At 38.1% G+C, this 17,325-nt stretch overlaps 1 protein-coding gene across 3 annotated transcripts in view; it reads left to right on the top strand.

Annotated features, from left to right (window-relative positions):
* ARHGAP24 (Rho GTPase activating protein 24) overlaps window positions 1-17,325 on the top strand; it is a 484,560-nt gene that overhangs the window by 274,746 nt on the left and 192,489 nt on the right. Inside the window, exon 1 of one of the 3 annotated variants that reach the window (XM_044388115.3) lies at window positions 6,529-6,786. The exons of the other annotated variants lie outside the window; for them this stretch is intronic. The gene's annotated coding sequence lies outside the window, so the exon portion shown is untranslated. Of the gene's footprint in view, window positions 1-6,528; window positions 6,787-17,325 lie in introns of those variants that run through there. 3 annotated transcript variants of the gene reach the window in all.

Genomic DNA, 17,325 nt, shown 5'->3' on the forward strand with positions numbered 1-17,325 from the left:
TACCATCTCCTGAAGGTCAGGTTTAATGTCAACCTCTACGAAGGTGATGTACATCCATGTTTGCCTGTAAGAGTCCTGGTTTTTATCTACTATCTGTTGTAATTAATAACAGTGTCTCCTTTTACCCTCAAGAGTCAAGGTTTGGATACTAAGTTGTATGGTTATCCTACTCATAGTGAATGTAAAATATGCTAGGGAAGGACTTTTCCTCCTCCAACTTTCAGGCAAATCTCAGCATTTTCTCCTGCTTGAGCTATGTCTGTCCCTTCCTATTTTCAGTGTCTTACGAATTGTACCTCTTGCCTTCCAAGATTCACTGAAACTGATTAATCTTTCAAACGCCATCCTATTCAAAACTCAATATTTGACTTGATTGAACTAGAGTATCTGCCAAGTCCACTTTCATTTTGGTTTCAACTGGTTGTCCTAGTATAGAGTGTGAATAAATGTTCCAGGCTTAAAAATAATTAAATTAACTATAAATATAAATATAAATTAAATTAAAAATAAATTATCAAGAGGAATTTGATGAAGGATTTGTGCTTTGCAGGGTAGTTAAATGTGTTTTTCCATAGAAACAACACAAATCCAATTGTTTGTGTGTTGGATCTCAAATTAGAACATGCTCATACCTGGAAAACCTAAACAGTTTTGCCTAAGGAATCTCTTAAGATGCTTCCAAATTATATTCCAAACAACTTCTTTAAGTCTAAGTTTAAGAAGCATCCAAAATTTATGATCTCCTCAAAGGGCCAGGCAATTTAGTTTAGAGAATATGGGTTTTGTAGTCAGATGGACATGAGTTCAAATGTTGCTCTCAGTCTTTCAATTCTGATCCTTCCATTTCCTCATCTGTGAATGGGGAGAACTGACTTATATAATGAGAACTTACTACAGTTCCAGGCAGTTCTAATAGTGGATACATTTTTCTGTAATGATTTTATAGAGGTTTTGGAAGTGATTTTGGCTTTCTCACATCTTCCTACCTGTGAAAAAAATGTAAATATCTTTTGGTACCTGTCTTTGGGGTCTCTCTGTCTCTACTGCCTAATTTCAGACCATCACAATGTCTTACTTGAATAAAGAAAGAACCTCTTAAGTAGTCTAGTCCTTCAGACCACCTGTCCCTAAATTCTTTCTCCACTTAGCATTCTTAAAACAAAGTATCCCCCGTTTAAAATGTTTCGGTAGCTTCGCCATTGCCTGTGGGATAAAAAACAAATTCCTGAGCCTTTTGCCTATATTTCCTTCTACATATTTCGTCTATTAGTCTATGTCTTTCATTCTACATTCCAGCTCTATAGAAATTCTTGAAGTGACCCAAGTGTGCCCTATCTCCTGCCTGGAACGTTAATCCTCTCCCTCTCCTGCATTCAGAATGTGCCTTGGTTCATCTTCTCAAAAAGCCTTCTTTGCTTACTTCCCATCTTGATTGCATGCTGCTTTGATGTGCTCTCCGGTAATGTGCCAATCTCCCCAGTAGTCTGTAAATTCCTCATTTCCAAAGGGTAACCCTCCTGACATTGGATTTTGTCTTTTTCTTTATACCCAAACACATCACATTATTTGGATTCAATTAAATCTGGCTTTTGGTAGATTGAAGGAAGGAAAGAAAGGAAGAAAAGAGGAAAGAAGAAATTTTACCTTATTTTCCTGGAGAAATTTGTATTCTGGATAAAGAAATACTGTCCCTTGAGATAACAAGGAATAATTATATGAACCTCATTACCTGGCACGGAGCCTTGTCAATAGAAGACAATCATTAAATATTTGTAGCTTTGATTCACTGACTCACTAAATACTACCTGTGTACCTAGATTAATATGCGATCAGTACCATAATAAAAGGGCATTTCTTTCAAAAATGATTTTAAATGTTGTTATTTGCTATCAAGCTGCAGTAGTGTTCAGACAAGAGATTTCCTCTACCTTGGTGTGTCCTGGGGGAGGGGGGGACAGCTGCAATGGTGTTTGGGGGAAAGTTGTTTTTTTCCAACAAAGATCCACCCTTTCTTTGCCTGCCTTCACATAAGCCACCTTTCTGATATGGCGGAACCCAAAGTCTGCTAAGCCAGTCACGTTATCCCACAGTGTGTCTGAGCCACAGGACCCAGAGAGGCTGACTCACGAGAACAGGTAATTAGGAAGCAGTAGGACATGAGACGGGAGAGGAAATCTAATTTACAGCTCGCTGGAGAGCTCTGAGTCAGCGTGGAGGAGAACCGAGATGGAAGATTAAATTATCTGTGAGCTCACTTCTCTGAAATTATTTAGTCTGTCCCTTTTTTCATTTAAAAAACATATGCTGTGAATGCAAGGATTTAGCTCCTGCTTCTGAAGAGCTGGCAGCTGAGAGTAGTTTCTTGAAACCACCTGGAAAGGATAGAATTAGCTTTAGGATATCTGCTATTCCAATAAGGGCCACGACTATCGAGTTCAGGAAACAGAGGAGATGTCCAGAAACTCTTAGGACCTCCTAGCAACTCAAGGGTATATGGCGGCCTCTGTGTCAACAAAACTCAAGGGTTTCGAGGCACCATGTATAGATGCAGCCTCCTAGAGCCCAGCAGGGGCTCTTCCCTTGTTTCCTGCGATGCCTAGCTGCTTGAGCCACAGGGAGACTTGCAGAGTTCAGTCAATTGCAGAGGTATGTTAGTCTTTGCCTTCATACTTGTGGACTTTTTTTGGATGTTTGTTGATTGAAGAGTAGTAACCCAGGCAACAAATATAATTAATACATTCAAGAAATATTGGTCAAATATATATTCTCTAGTAGACAGTGTTCTGAATACTAGGGATAATGTGGTTTAAAAAGCCTAAATATTGGGGCACCTGGGTGGCGCAGTCGTTAAGTGTCTGCCTTCGGCTCAGGGCGTGATCCCAGCGTTCTGGGATCGAGCCCCACATCAGACTCCTCTGCTAGGGGCCTGCTTCTTCCTCTCCCACTCCCCCTGCTCGTGTTCCCTCTCCCGCTCGCTGTCTCACTCTGTCAAATAAATAAATAAAATCTTTAAAAAAAAAAAAAAGCCTAAATATTATGTTTCTGATCTTATTTATAACTTCCAACACATTTCTGATTTATAAAACTCATTCTACAGGAAATCCAGTAAACATACTTAAACTGACTAATTGAATGAATAAATACAAAAAGAAACTAAGATAATTTCAGATGAGATCGGGCGCATTCAGGGTGGTACGGCCGCAGACGAACCTAAGATAATTTCGGATAGTGGTAAGTGCTATGAAGAACAATTAAAATAGAAACATGGGGCAGAGAGTGTGTGTATGTAAGGGGAGGGGGAGTTGATCAGGTAGAGTGGTCAGGAAATCTTTTTTCTGGGGAGGTACAGGGGAATGATGGGTAACTATTAGAGGCCATGAAATGGGATAATGGGAAACCATTGGAAGGTGTGCGGCAGAGGAATTATGGGAAACTATCAGATGGTATAACGTGGGGAATAGTTATCCTGGCTGCTGTGAGGAGAATGGCTTTTGAGAGGAGACGGGCAACAAAGTAAGCATGAGTTTGAGTTGAAGAGAGCTGATGCTTGAGATTTTTATGTGCATGGTTCCCTGGGACTATTAAAAATTTCCATGTATGATATCTCCTCCCAAGCACAGAACATTACAACCCAGTAGCTGTTCATGCAGTCACTTTCCTTCACTGCTATCACAAAAGAGCTCTCTGGGATTCCTTAGTAAAAGCCTTCCTCTAGTGTTACTGTAAACCTGGAAACTGAGAGGAGATCAAGAGTTAAGAGAACTCTGACTGTCTTGCCTGTGTTAATATGGTCTGCCCTGGATTTCACCTCTGCTGTAAGTACCTCTCCCATCAGTGAAATTCAACTCCACACATCCAGGCTTCATAACACAGTAACTAGTCTCCAGTAAACTATGCTAGGATTCTAAGATCCAGAGCATGCCCAGAGTAGGGCAACCTGGAGTATGTCCAAGGGACCTAAATATAGAGGGACAATTTTTTTTAATGGTTGTATGTCACTGTGTTATTTTAGATTGTGCTCGAATTCACATATTGACAGCACATGCTTCCCTTCCAACGGGGAGAAACAAACCATGTCATGAATTACAAAGTATGTTGGAGGACCAATTTCCTGTTGTTGGCACTGGTCACCAAAATTGCTAGTTCCCTCTTTGCTTAACCTATTTTGAGAGACTTTGGTTCTTGCATTTAATACCTATAATCTATTGTCTGTGGCTCAGCCCACTTCTGTTCCAAACAACCTGCCTGTATGTGACTTCTCTTTACACCTTCCTTCCTGAGTCCAATCCACAACCCTGAATCAGCCTGACTCATTCCGGCTAAATCTCTGTGTCTCTCCTCACAGCCTATCTCTCTTTCAAGGTTTACTCAGATTTCCTTCCTGTTCCTTCTAACAGACAAAGGCAAAATGTTCAAATTAAAAGTAAAGTTTAAGAGGTAAAAGAAAAATAGGAATACTTTTAGTAAATCCAAGTCATATATATCAGAGTGTCAGACTCCAATCGTACTTGACCTATTAGTGTTCTATATAAATGTAGCTGTTGATGTCTTTGGGATTTACCTTTGCACAGAGCTCAGTTAAACAAAATCGATTGAGAATGGAAGGAGATTAGGATCCTGCCATTGTGTCAAAAAGTATAAAGTATGGTTTATAAGATTTCTTTCTCAAGTTAATTTATGTACTTTGAATCAGTTGCTTATTTGTCATGGTTAGAAAATTGATACAGAACCTATTAATTACTCAACATTTTGGAAAATATGTTTCAAAAAACAAATTATCACTTAAAACAATACTTTTATAATCATTTAGTCACGTTGCACTGTTTTCTTCCAGAGATCAGGGCAAGAGTAGGTACAATATCATTTCATTTTATTTATTTGATTTTTTATTTTTATTTTTTTAATTATGTTCAATTAGCCAACAATATCATTTTAAAAGTAGATGGGCAATATCAAAACCAAACTGAATTTCTGAACTAAAGAATGTGTCACAATTTGAAAATGGGTTTTGAATGGTCTGAGCATTTGCTAATTGTGTCTTTAAATTGTAGCTTGTAATGTAGATTTGCCTTTAGTAGTTTAAGGAGTCAGATCAAAGAGAAAGATTAATAGTGCCCAGAGCAATTTCGATCTGGGCCATTTCATATTTTGACTTATCTGACCCTAGGATGGATGTTGTTGAGAGTGGGCAACTCAATGGAGACAATGTAAATAAATTTGAGGCACATGCTTATAACGTGAGAATGGATAAAAAGATAGTTATAGAAAATTGGCCTTACTTCTTAAGTAAGCCCATTGATTTTATTTGACAACTATGCACTTATCTAAAAAGTTATTGCTTGTTACTATAGTCCACAAGGGAAGGATGACGTAGGTTTATAAATGTTCAATTAATATTTGTTAAATAATTGCATGAATGAATGAATGGATGCATTATAGAAAGGAAAATTTAAAAAATATATTGTAATAACAATATCACTCCTTCAGTCAGAGAAAAATAATTTCCTTATATATAAGTAGGAAATGTTACATGAAAGACACCAAATAAAAATATTGAGCTGCTCTTTTATTTAATAAAATACGTAATTAATAATAAGAATAAACTTGCATGTATGGTAAAAAAAAAAATCTCGACAAATTAGAAATAGGGATCTGTGGTAATAATAATGTGTTTCTAGTTCAATATTGCTGATACTGGGTAGAAATATGAGGGGCGCTTAGGTGGCTCAGTCGGTTAAGCGTCTGCCTTCAGCTCAGGTCATGATCCCAGGTTCCTGGGATCCAGCCCCACATCAGACTCCCTGCTCAGCATGGAGTCCATTTCTCCCTCTCCCTCTGCCTCTCCCCTGGCTTGTGCTGTCTTTCTTGCTGTCTCTCAAATAAACAAATAAAATCTTAAAAAAAATATTAAAATTAATAACACCTGTCATAGCACCATCCGTTATAGTCCTCTGTAAGGACTAAAGGATGTCAGCGTCCTGAGACATAAAAAATATTATGGAAAATCAACAAAGGGTAAGATTATTTCCTAAATATACAAGAAGTTGGGCATTATAGAGAAACTTTCAGTATTAAGGATTTTAAAGTGGAGTAAAATGTTTTCTCTGAGAATAGATGGTTCTCACAGTGTAATTGTGTTACTGTTCCCTGCCAACTCCTGTGGGTATTATACAAGGTTACACAGGGGAAAGGTAAACCACTTCTCTTTGGGTACATTAGTGTAGTAGAAAGAACATTGAATTAGAAGTTGTGAAACCTGGTAACTATTCTTAGCTGCGGCATTAATTAGCTATGCGAATGACCTTGTACAAATCATATTTTCTCTGGGTATCAGTTTCCTCATCTATGAAGTGAGGGCATTGGGCTAAATTATATTTAAGATCCTGATATGCTTTCTGTGGTTCTTATTCTTTTGTGTGTGTGTCTTTTTCCAAATGCTCAACTACTACGTTATTTAAGGTATATTTCCTGGTTCTTTTTTTTTTTTTTTTCCTCCCCTCTCTGTCTCTTTCTTCAATATATGGGATAGGAGGACACTGACTAAGTCTGAGGGGCGGGAGGAGGAAGAAAGTTAGCTACAGGAAAGGTTTATATCCCTCTCTACAAGAAAACTTAAATATAGCTACTACAGCTTTGAAAGGAATGGTTTATGTCCAAACAGCATTTTCCAGACAAGCTCTGTACTTTTTTGCCAACAGAATTAACTTTAAACTGAACGCAGTAGACAGTTAAACAAGAGTCGGCACTGGAAACAGCTGTGAGTAGACAAGACCAGTTACTTATAAGGTACTGTTTTTTACTCATTGAAATCTCCTTCAGGGTTTATTTACTTTGGGCACAAGTATTCCCTGGTCATTTGACCTTTCCCCCCACCTCGCCTCTATTCTGAGAGAAAACACACTCTTTAAAATACCTTAGTTTCTTCGCTGTATTGTTTTGTGGCTGTTGATATTTGAAGCTACTGGGATTTGGTTTTGTTTTGTTTTGTTTTCAGGAACCTAATGGTCGTTGTTGTTATTTTATTTTGAAGCTTAGTTTAGCGTTGTCCTTTTTTGTATCTTGTCATGGGTAAGGTTTTATGTTTTGTTTTTTGTGTCGGATAAAGAAAGATATGCTGTAATATGACGGAATGTGCAGAATGCTCTTGACTGAGGGGGAGGGATAAGTTAATTCATGTTGGACTGAAGTATAGAACCAGTATAGAGCCAATCAGATAGAAGGACCAAGACACAGCAGCTCCAGGCGCTCTAAACTGACTCGGGGAAGGCTCGTCGACCTCATCACAACTTGGGGGATCTGACCTGGAAAACTCACAATTTTGAATTAGGATTTTACCTCGAATCTACGTCTGTTGTTAATTGTTCATTTTAACCACTCCTTCCCTCTGTTTCCATTTATTTAAAAAAATTCTGGCAAGCCTTTTTAAAAAAATTTTCTTATGAAGTTTATCTTCTTTAAGCTCATCCACCTTAAATGGACAACATTTCCAAGAACTCAAATCACTGAGCTGTGGAGGCTCTCGGAGCAGAAGGGGGATAGCCCAAAATGGCAGTGGGGTGGACAGAAGGGAACCACTATTATCTGCAGTGTCACTCTTTTCCCGGACGCATGACTAACTAATATATAATTCTAGCTGCTGGTCAATAAACAAATAATGAGACAATTAAGGAGTTCTACATTTGTGGATTTTCCAAAAAGTGAAGCTTACAAGTTTACCATGGAAAACTCCAGAAGTCTTAGAAAGAATTTAGCCATTTTTGGATAGTTCACTTTCTGAGATCCAGTATATATTTTGAGATCTCTCTGGAGGGAACTTAATTCAGTTTAACATTCTCTGAATTACCCAGCCTTCTCATCATGGATATACATTGTAGAATTATTTTATAATGTAATGATACGTTGGGGGCCTATTTTGTGGTGTGTAAGGCTATTACTTCTTATGTCAAGAGGTCACGTAATCACTACGCTTTTTAAAAACGTATCATTTTTATAGGACTTTTTTCTTCATGTGTCCAGCATCCATATGGAAGTGTGACTTCTTATGGGTGTGGACAGTTTGCATTCTTCTAACAACACCCTTCAACCTCAACCACGTCTTTATAATTATTATTTCTTTTGTGCTGTGCACAAGAAAACCAGAGAAAAAAAAAAGAGTTTATAAAAAATTATGGAAGGCATGAGAAGCAGTAATTTTATTTGAGGGCCCAAGAGATTCTCTTATGAGGGAAGTGCACGTGACAAAGGGCATAGACACAGTGACACCTATTTTAGGTGCTCAGGAGACTTTCGGTTTGTGTCCAAGTTCTTAGTTGTGTTCTGTAGCAGAAGTTGCCATGGAAGTGACTCTGGGATAAGGAAGGCAATTACTGCATCAGATACAGAAAGTGTTTGTTCTCCTTTTTATGAAGTTACTGGAGGTATGTGTCAAGGAATCAGTGACTAACCACATCTCAAGGGGCAGACTTAATATTAATCAAGTACTAAGTATTTTATTTTAGTTCCATTTACACATGTGCTATTCACACGCATGCACATCTGAGAAACAGCATCATAATGCTTTGTAGGAAAGAGTTAGGGAAGAGGAAAAAATACTCATCATCTAGCCCAAGCAGTTCTTCTGTGTGGTGACTATGCTTTAAGGAGAAAAGATATATTTTTCAATTGTCTCAGTAATGTCTTGATTTCTTTAACTGTAGTCTCACTTACTCACAATTTCTTTTAAGTTGAAAATATAATGAAGCCGAATTTTGAATTTTGTAGCAGAATATATGTTTTCTCACCATTCAGTATTTTTTTATGTTGTGCACTGCAGAGCAAAAGGAATCACTGGTTTCTCAGTGATCTTGATAATTAATCCCACTTTACGCATGAAAAAAATGAAAACTGGACATATTAGAGAAATACATAAAGCGCTAAACTGAGTCCAGGGCAATTCTAAATTCCAACTTTAAGTAATCCATTACTAATGACTTGACCATACAGTAGCTTTATTTAGAATTCTGTGTGAGGACTTTTGTCTTAGAGGCCGTTTTTGCTCATGCTATTTTTTAAATACAAGTTTCATCTAATCACTGTAGAAATTGTTACTGGGTGTTAAAGTATCTCATGGTGTAAATGACAAACTCTTTTATGTTTGAAACCATGAGTTTAGGGACTGCCTTTGTCTGCAACCTTGAACTTAGGGTCCCCATGAGTTTAGAAGCATCATCTAAAATCTAGAGGTTTTGCTCATTTTTGCTTCCTCATTCTTTCGGTTAAATGGTACGGGTTATTTTAAAATAAAATGTTATTCCAATTGAAACATAACTCTTTAAAATTGAAAATATGCTATTTTAAGTCAATACAGTAAAGGTTTTATAACTATACTTGAGTCTTTCGGTTTAATCAAAATGTCATTTTCATGGGCTTACCTAATTAGGAAATCTGACCTATGAAAGGATATGTATTTTACAAGGAGAACTATACTATCTCAAGACCTAAACTTAAAATTCCTGAAAACTCAGTGCTGTGATGAATATACATTTATGAAGACTTCCATTGAGAAAGAGCTTTTTACAACGAGAAAGGGAAGAAGCCTGTTAGTATTCACTGATGGTGCTTTATAAGGGTCTCTCTTGACACAGCCTTGTGCGACTCTCCAGAAGCCTCAGAACATAGCCCCTCATGAATTAGAATTTGGTGAGCAAATGTATGCATTTCAAGGAACTGTCAAGTCCAATGCTGTAGGTTGTGGACAAGGAAGAGAAGCTATCAATATTGCTTTAGTTGCTGAACAGAGAAAGAGATGATTGGTTTCTCCTCATAAAAATCAGAATTGAGTTCATTTTCCATGTCAACCTCTCAGGAAAGATGCTCAGATTGATGCAAGTATGTTCTTCTATGTTGCCCTTTGCTTCATGTACTAAATTGGACAATTTAAGAGGTGATGTGGTCAAAGACTAAGATTCTTTCTGTTCATTTTAGTTATGCAATAAATGTCTGTTGAATGAATATAACTTCCAATCCTTTAATTAAAAGGGCATTAACAAAAAATAATACTAAAACCATTATATTTTACTTCATGTTTTATTATTGGAGTATTTGTTATTTAGTTGACTGTGTTGGGTTATGCTAAAACAGAAAAACTTCATTAAGCAATACTATTAATAAATTAGGAAATTCCTGTTAGCAAGCAGCAGTTTAGATCTATGAATTGCTATAGGTGCCTATAGTTAGTAATAATTTAACAAGCAGAGTTGGAAGACATGAAGGCCTCAGCCTTTTACCTCTATCCTTTATTTTGCTGAAGGCATTGTGGAATTTATAATTCGTTTGTTACAAGCAGATGCCACTTTTAAAAATTAATATTATTATTAATATTATTAATAATTTTATTTTACTAATATTGTTAATATTCTTTTATTACTATTATTTGATTTATTATTATTATTGGGAAAAACAGCAGGATATTAGAAGGACAGATAAATGTGGCTGAGTCTAAGCTTTACAGGCCAAATATTATTTTGGTAATCTTAAAATTTTAGGAAGTAATTTTTAAAGATTACGTAAGTTATAGAGCTCTAGGCAAACAGTGATATCTTTCCAAACTAACAAAAATAATAATAATGATTCTAAGGAGCAATTTCCATTTTGCTTTAGCTTCTCTCTCCAACCTGCTTGCTTTTGAATGTGTTTAATCCAAATATGTGTTCTGCGGTCCTTCTCTGCTGCACAGCGTGATTCCAGCAGGGAAGACAGCATCGGCATGGTAGGCCCTCCATCTCCACACCTGAGAACCGTACAAGTAGAATCGAATACAGTAGAAAGGAAAACAACCTCCCTGCAAACCTGGGGTGTAAAATGCCCCACATAACTCACAAGAAAGCTAGCAGTTGTAATGCTTATGAAGAGAGTGACAATATAAAAGCAGAAATAAATTATTGTCACCAATAATAATCTATTCCTAATAGATTTCTTTCTGTATCTGCGTATATAATATAGTATCAATATTTTGTTTTGTTTTACTTTTACAAAATTGGCTTAAAACTGCAAATTTGGATTCTACCTTCATTTAACATTTTATTAGGAACTTTTTCTATATTATTCAGAACACTTTGGAAAAGAGTAATATACAACTGCATACTGGTCCACTCTACTCTATGGCAATACCGTATGTAACAGAATGTGCTCCCCCCCATTGTTGGGGACTTACTTTGTTTCGGTGTGTTCTGTCATTCATCGGATAAGAATAAGCATTCATTTACATGTGATTTTTGCTCATTGAGTTATCTTAGAATTGTAATGACTTAGAAATCTGCAAGTCTAAATCCCTCTTTTTGCAGTGTAGGGGAACTAAGTCCAGAAATCTTGCTCATGTAGAACCCAGGCTTCCAGCTTTCAGTCTAATTTCGATGTTCATCCAGACATAATGACTGGATGATAAATTTACTCTGGGGCAAGAGGTGAAAGCGTAATTTCCTTCTGTCTGAGTAAGAGGTCAACCATGTACCCTATTCTCTGAAAATCCCCAGGGAACAGAAGGGTTCTCATACTAAAGAAAGAACTCAAGATTCCATGCCAGAAGTCTTTATGACACACGGGGTGATAAACATATAATAGCTATGGGAACATTTTTAAGTAGCTGTCACTTTGTTAATGAGTATTTGCTAAAGCATTTCCTGGGCCACTAGTGTTTATGGAACTTTTAAACAAAATATTTATCAGGATGAAACCGGGACTTGCTTCATAAATTATGTCCTTTTACTTGCACCTTTGCTTTTCCTCAGTGCATAACCAATGCCAGGCCTCTGCTACAGTAAACAAACAAACACTCAACTTTCTCAACGAAGCGCTCTCTACCTGATGCCAAGAAAAATTTGGGTTTTTTCTGTATTTGCTTTCCCACCTCCCTCTGACTCTAAAACTCTTTGCAGTTTGGCATTTATTTCTACCACAATATTGAAATTACCTCTCAGAGGTTGCTAAGGATGGCCAAATTCATGGTTAAACCCAGAGCTTTTTAGCCATTGCTCACCTCTGCTCTTTCTGCCATTCATACTGTTTGCCGCCATGCTCTTCTTGAAATAGTTCTTTTAGTGTTAGGGGTCTTGTACAAGCTTACGGTTCCACCTTTCTTTTCTTCACTTTCTTCAGAGGGCTCCTGTCTTCTTCCCACCTCCTTGCTCCGGGTGTCTGTGTTTGTTTTCTGTCCCCACCCCCCTTTATACTTTCTCCCTCAAAAGATTGCATCCAGTCCCGTGGCTTTGTCTTAAAGCCCAATCTAGAGATTTGGTTGGCAAGACCTCTTGTAACTCACAATTAGTACAAGTTATGATACAGGTTTCCTTTCTCTGGATGTGCAACACTTGTGGTAGGATCTTTGGCTTGGTGGGAAAGTGGGCTGGATTCCAGACCCATCTTGACCCCACAACCTTCTGTCCCTCCCCTGCTTCTCAGAGCTCCCAGTACAAGGCTGTCTCAGATGTTCCAGAACTTCAAATTCCATATCATTCCCTCACTCCTACCAGCCCTTCGTCTGTTATCTCCTTCCTCAATTCCTATACAACCAGGTGACAGTTATAGAATTTTAAAATCTACAGTCTTTGCTTTTTTTTTCATCCCCATGACCACTACCTTGCTCAGAATTAAATGATCTCTTCTTAACCGGGTGTCTCCTTATTGGTCCTGGTCTCCCTCACTCCAATCCTTTGCCACTCCAGTCCATCTTCTAAACTGTTGGCAATTTAAAGATATATGTATATATGTCTTTTATATATATGTGTACATATTCCCTCCCACACCCCAAATTTTCAGTGAGTCCTTAGTAGTTAAGAGCAGGACCTATGGATTTGAATTACAGGATTTGAGGCTCAGCTCTGGCAACATTTTGCATGTATCATCCTATGCGAGTGACTTTAACATTTCTAAGCCTTCATTTTCTCACATAAAAGAAGTATAATAAATGTACCAATCACGGTTAACATGTATCAAACCCGTACACACCCAGGGGCCACGGTGCTCTGTGTTCTTTCCATGCCTTCCTTCATCCAGTACTCAAAAGAGTACATTTTATTAGATTTATGCTAAACATACCTTAAAAATGCAATCCAGGCAATCTTAAAGAGACTGGTTTATTCTTTATGAGTTCAATTTGTTTGTTTTTCAAGAAAGCTACTCTAATGTTAAACCCAGATAATACCAATGACCTAAGCCCAATCGCAAATGATGGTAAAACTAAAGTAAGTGGATGTTTTATTTCAGTTTGAAAGGAAGGCATCTCCTGGCCCATTCTTTCTTGTGCTGGAGAGGAGGTGGGTAGGGGGATGGGCTAAATGGTTGATAGGCATTAAGGAGGGTACCTGTGATGAGCACTGGGTGTTATATGTAAGTGATGAATCACTAAATTCTGTTCCTGAAATGGATAGTGCGCTATATGTTAACTAACTGGAATTTAAATAAAATCTTAAAGAAAAAACAAAAACCAAACAACAACAACAACAAAAAAAGGGTAACAAGAAAAGGAAAACTTTTTTTTTCTAGTAACATTTGCACGATGCAAATAAACACTTTTCTTTATTCAGTATTTCTATGTGATTGTCTTTATTTATTCTTTATGATTCAACCTTATAGTCACAAAACAAACTAGTGGAGTAGCCAGGAGTCTATCCCAGGTTTTTGACAACAGGCTCTTTGCTCATTTGCAGATTGCTTCTCTTCCTGTGAATTTAAGAATCAATGCAATGACATAATCAAATTTAAGTGAAAATACTCCAGAGTAATGACTAAGGGGTTTCAGATGTATGCCAGGAATATTATTTCACTATAATGTTATCCTAGAGTAATAGATTGATTTAGTTTTTCCAAAGCGACATATGCCTTCCACTTTGGGTAGATACACTGACCATTTGCCCTTGTATCCGATACCAGTTTTTTGAAAGCAATTGCTAATGTCTTCTCTAGTGCTTTCCCCCAGAGACTAAGCTATTTCTGTCAGAGGACTTTGGCTCTTTCTTAGCATCAAAGGTTCTGTGGCTTATTTCATTTCCTTAATCTCCTCAGTAATTACTTATGAATGGAAATTGCATAGATCATACAACAAGGACACTGGATGGGGTCTTAAGGATCTTGTAATGAAGCCTCTACATATTTCACCTGACCAAAGCAGGCCAAGCTAGGCTAAGAGACATATCAGTGATCATAGAGCGAGCCTAGAGGGTGTTTTGTCTCTAAGAATGCATACCTTGCAGTTTTACTGGCAACTTCTTGGAATATCCAATGCATTGAATCGCCTAAAAATCACAATTGAAATAAATCTGAGTCTTCTCTTTCCTTCTCCCTCCATCTTTCACTGTCAGGCAGGAATCCAGTGTGTATATTAGAGATCCACCCCCTTTTTCTTTTTCTCTTTCTCTCTTTTGTTTCAAGATTTTATTTACTTATTTATTTGAGAGAGACAGAACGTGTGTATGCCAGAGAGAACATGAGCAGGGGATAGAGGGAGAAGCAGGCTCCCTGCTGAGCAAGGAGCCTAACTTGGGGCTCAATCCCAGGACCCAGGGATCATGACCTGAGCTGAAGGCAGACACTTAACAGACTGAGCCACACAGTCCCCCCTCTACCCTTTTTTTCATTCACAGGAGCTGCGTTTTGGTAGAAAAAGCTTTCCAAATGCAGTTTGCTTGGCTTTAAATTTCCTCAGCTCTTGAAATGGGAATTACTGACATATATCACGAATAAAATAATGAAATATTTATGAATCATCCCGAAAGTGCAACTCCCAGTGCTCCACAGTGTTCTCTGAAGAAAAGGAAATCTCTGTGTCAGAGATATATTTGTACATTTCAAGAAAAATATTAACATTATGTTGTGTCAGTTTTATAGTATGAAATACCATACACACACGTACAAAGACTGGGGACATGGCTTGGGAGAAGTACCTTTTCAAGAGTGAATGTTCTCCTCCTCCACACAGATTGGTCACTTTCTCATATAAACACCTGGCCTCGGCCTTTTTCCTGTCTCCCCTTTGTACTATTTGCCACTCATGGTCACCTGTTAGCTTACAGTGTTCCTCAGTCTTACCTTTGTAGAAGTTATTACTTCTTCTGAGATGCTCTCCCTGACTCCGTCCCTACCCTTAACTCCCATGGCTGACCTCTATGGTTTTCACTACTTTGCACTTGAACTTCATGCTTACTGGCTTACTGGCCCACGTTCTTAGGCCAGCTGCACTGGAAGCTCCCAGAGGACAGGGGCCTTGTCTGACAGGCTTGGATGACCGGTGCTTAACACAATGCCTGACACTGGATGACAAATTTAGGGGCCCGATATTGCTTTAGTCTTGTTGTTGCAAAGGAGCATAAATCCTGTGTGAGGTATTGTCACACAAGGAGCTGTTAAAAGATTGGCCAGCCTGTCACACCAGACACCTGGTTAGTTGAATGGAAAGTCTGAGAATATAGGCAAGAGCAATGAGCTTCTTTCTTTTTCCCTCTGGGTAAAATATTCCCGGATTTTGCTCTACATAGATTTATTTCATATTTACTCAGATTTCATATTAAAGCAGATGGTCATTCAGGTGTTTATTTTATTTTTTTTAAACACCTTCACTCATTTCACCATGCAGGTGTTTTTTGAACTTTGTCTGTCTTAGCTTCTTCACCATTTGTCAGAGTTTCAGCCGTCCCTTTATATGATGGAGACTTGGACTCAATGCTGAAATTCAAGAAATATTTTGATATTCATTCATGGTCTGTCCCCTTACATTTTCTCAAATCTCATTCCTTTTATGACAAATACTGCTTCAGAAAAAAAGGTAATTAAGAAAAAAAGTGCTTTGGAGATTTTTATTTGCAACAGTTTTTGAGTTTCAAATAGTTAACAGCATAAATCCTCAGGATCCAAAGTTTAAATGATAGCAACAACAATGAAAACAGCTAAATAAAACCATTCTCTTTATCCTATTCCCAAAAGAAATAAGGGTTCTCATGGCAGGGGGCCAAAGAGAAGAATCAGAGGGAAACTAAGGGATGTCAGCTGCTTGGAGGGTGGTGGGACTCTGAGAGGGGACTCCACAGTTCTGTCACCCTCTGCCCCACTGCCTGAACTGGGTACCTGGGAGACAGAATGGAAAACCTGGAGGCGACAAACTCAAATCGTTGTTCGGTGCCATTTCACTTGGTACCGGGATATTCAAAATGGGTATGTAGGCAGACATGTCCAAAACAACCCCCTAGCTTATCCAATGTCCTCAGTGCAGCCAAGAGAGGAGGAGAAGAAGCAGTGAGAGGCAAACTGGGAAAAGCCAGGGACAAGGACAAGGAGGACTTTGTCCCAGGGTTTGTAGACTGAAGTCCAAGAACAGACAAGGAAATCAGCATCTCAGACATGCCTGTGTATGCAAAGGATGATGATCATGGACCAGATTCCCACTCTTCTCCAATAAGACCTGGAACCCTAGATTTCTCCAACATCAGATGGCTCCCAGGAAAGTGGTGGCTCTGAATTAACTAAGATTGCATTTCAGCCACCCGACAGTGTAAAAGAATAAGGAAGTTACATTTTATGTACTTGACTTTGTAGACCAGCATCCATTCCCTACTTCTACGTAAATCATTTTTTAACTTAAGCCCATTATTTTCAGATGCCTATTTTACTATAGAAAATGCTGGTATACAATAATGTTTTATAATCTTGTTAAAAGTCTGAATTATGCTTATTTGTCTTTACAGTTGGAGGAATATCAAGATTAGAAAGACAAAGCATAAGATTGACCTGTTCATGTCTTGAGCATGGGGGTCAGAGGATTAGGGATGAAAAGAGTAATCTTACAGGAGAATCTCTACTCTAGACAGCTTAACAGAGCTTCATATTTTCGTTTCCATTTCATCCAAATTCTGATCGCGAAGGACCAGAAGCATCTGTTATGTTTCTGTGCCTTACCAATGTTATCTTAAGTGACACAAAGAAAATGCTGAAACTTGGGGCACCTGGGTCGCTCAGTCGGTTAAGCGTCTGCTTTCAGCTCAAGTCATGATCGCAGGGTCCTGAGATTGAGCCCCATGTCAGGCTCTCTGCTCATTGGGGAGTCTGCTTCTTCCTCTCGCTCTGCCTGCTGCTCCCCCTACTTGTGCTCTCTCTTTCTCTGTCAAATAAATAAATAAATAAAATCTTTAAAAAAAACAAAAGAAAGAAAATACTGAAACTTTGGTAAATTGCTCAGAAGGATTATTGCTCGCCTAAAAGTGCCTTATAAAGTGAGCCCATACTGGTAATGAGTGATCCTTACACAAGTTCTTTCTTAAAGCACAGCTAAGCTGCCCAAAAAGTAACATCTGCTCCAAGTCT

The sequence above is a fragment of the Ursus arctos genome, unplaced genomic scaffold (assembly GCF_023065955.2).
Source record: "Ursus arctos isolate Adak ecotype North America unplaced genomic scaffold, UrsArc2.0 scaffold_9, whole genome shotgun sequence".
NCBI lineage: Eukaryota > Metazoa > Chordata > Mammalia > Carnivora > Ursidae > Ursus > Ursus arctos.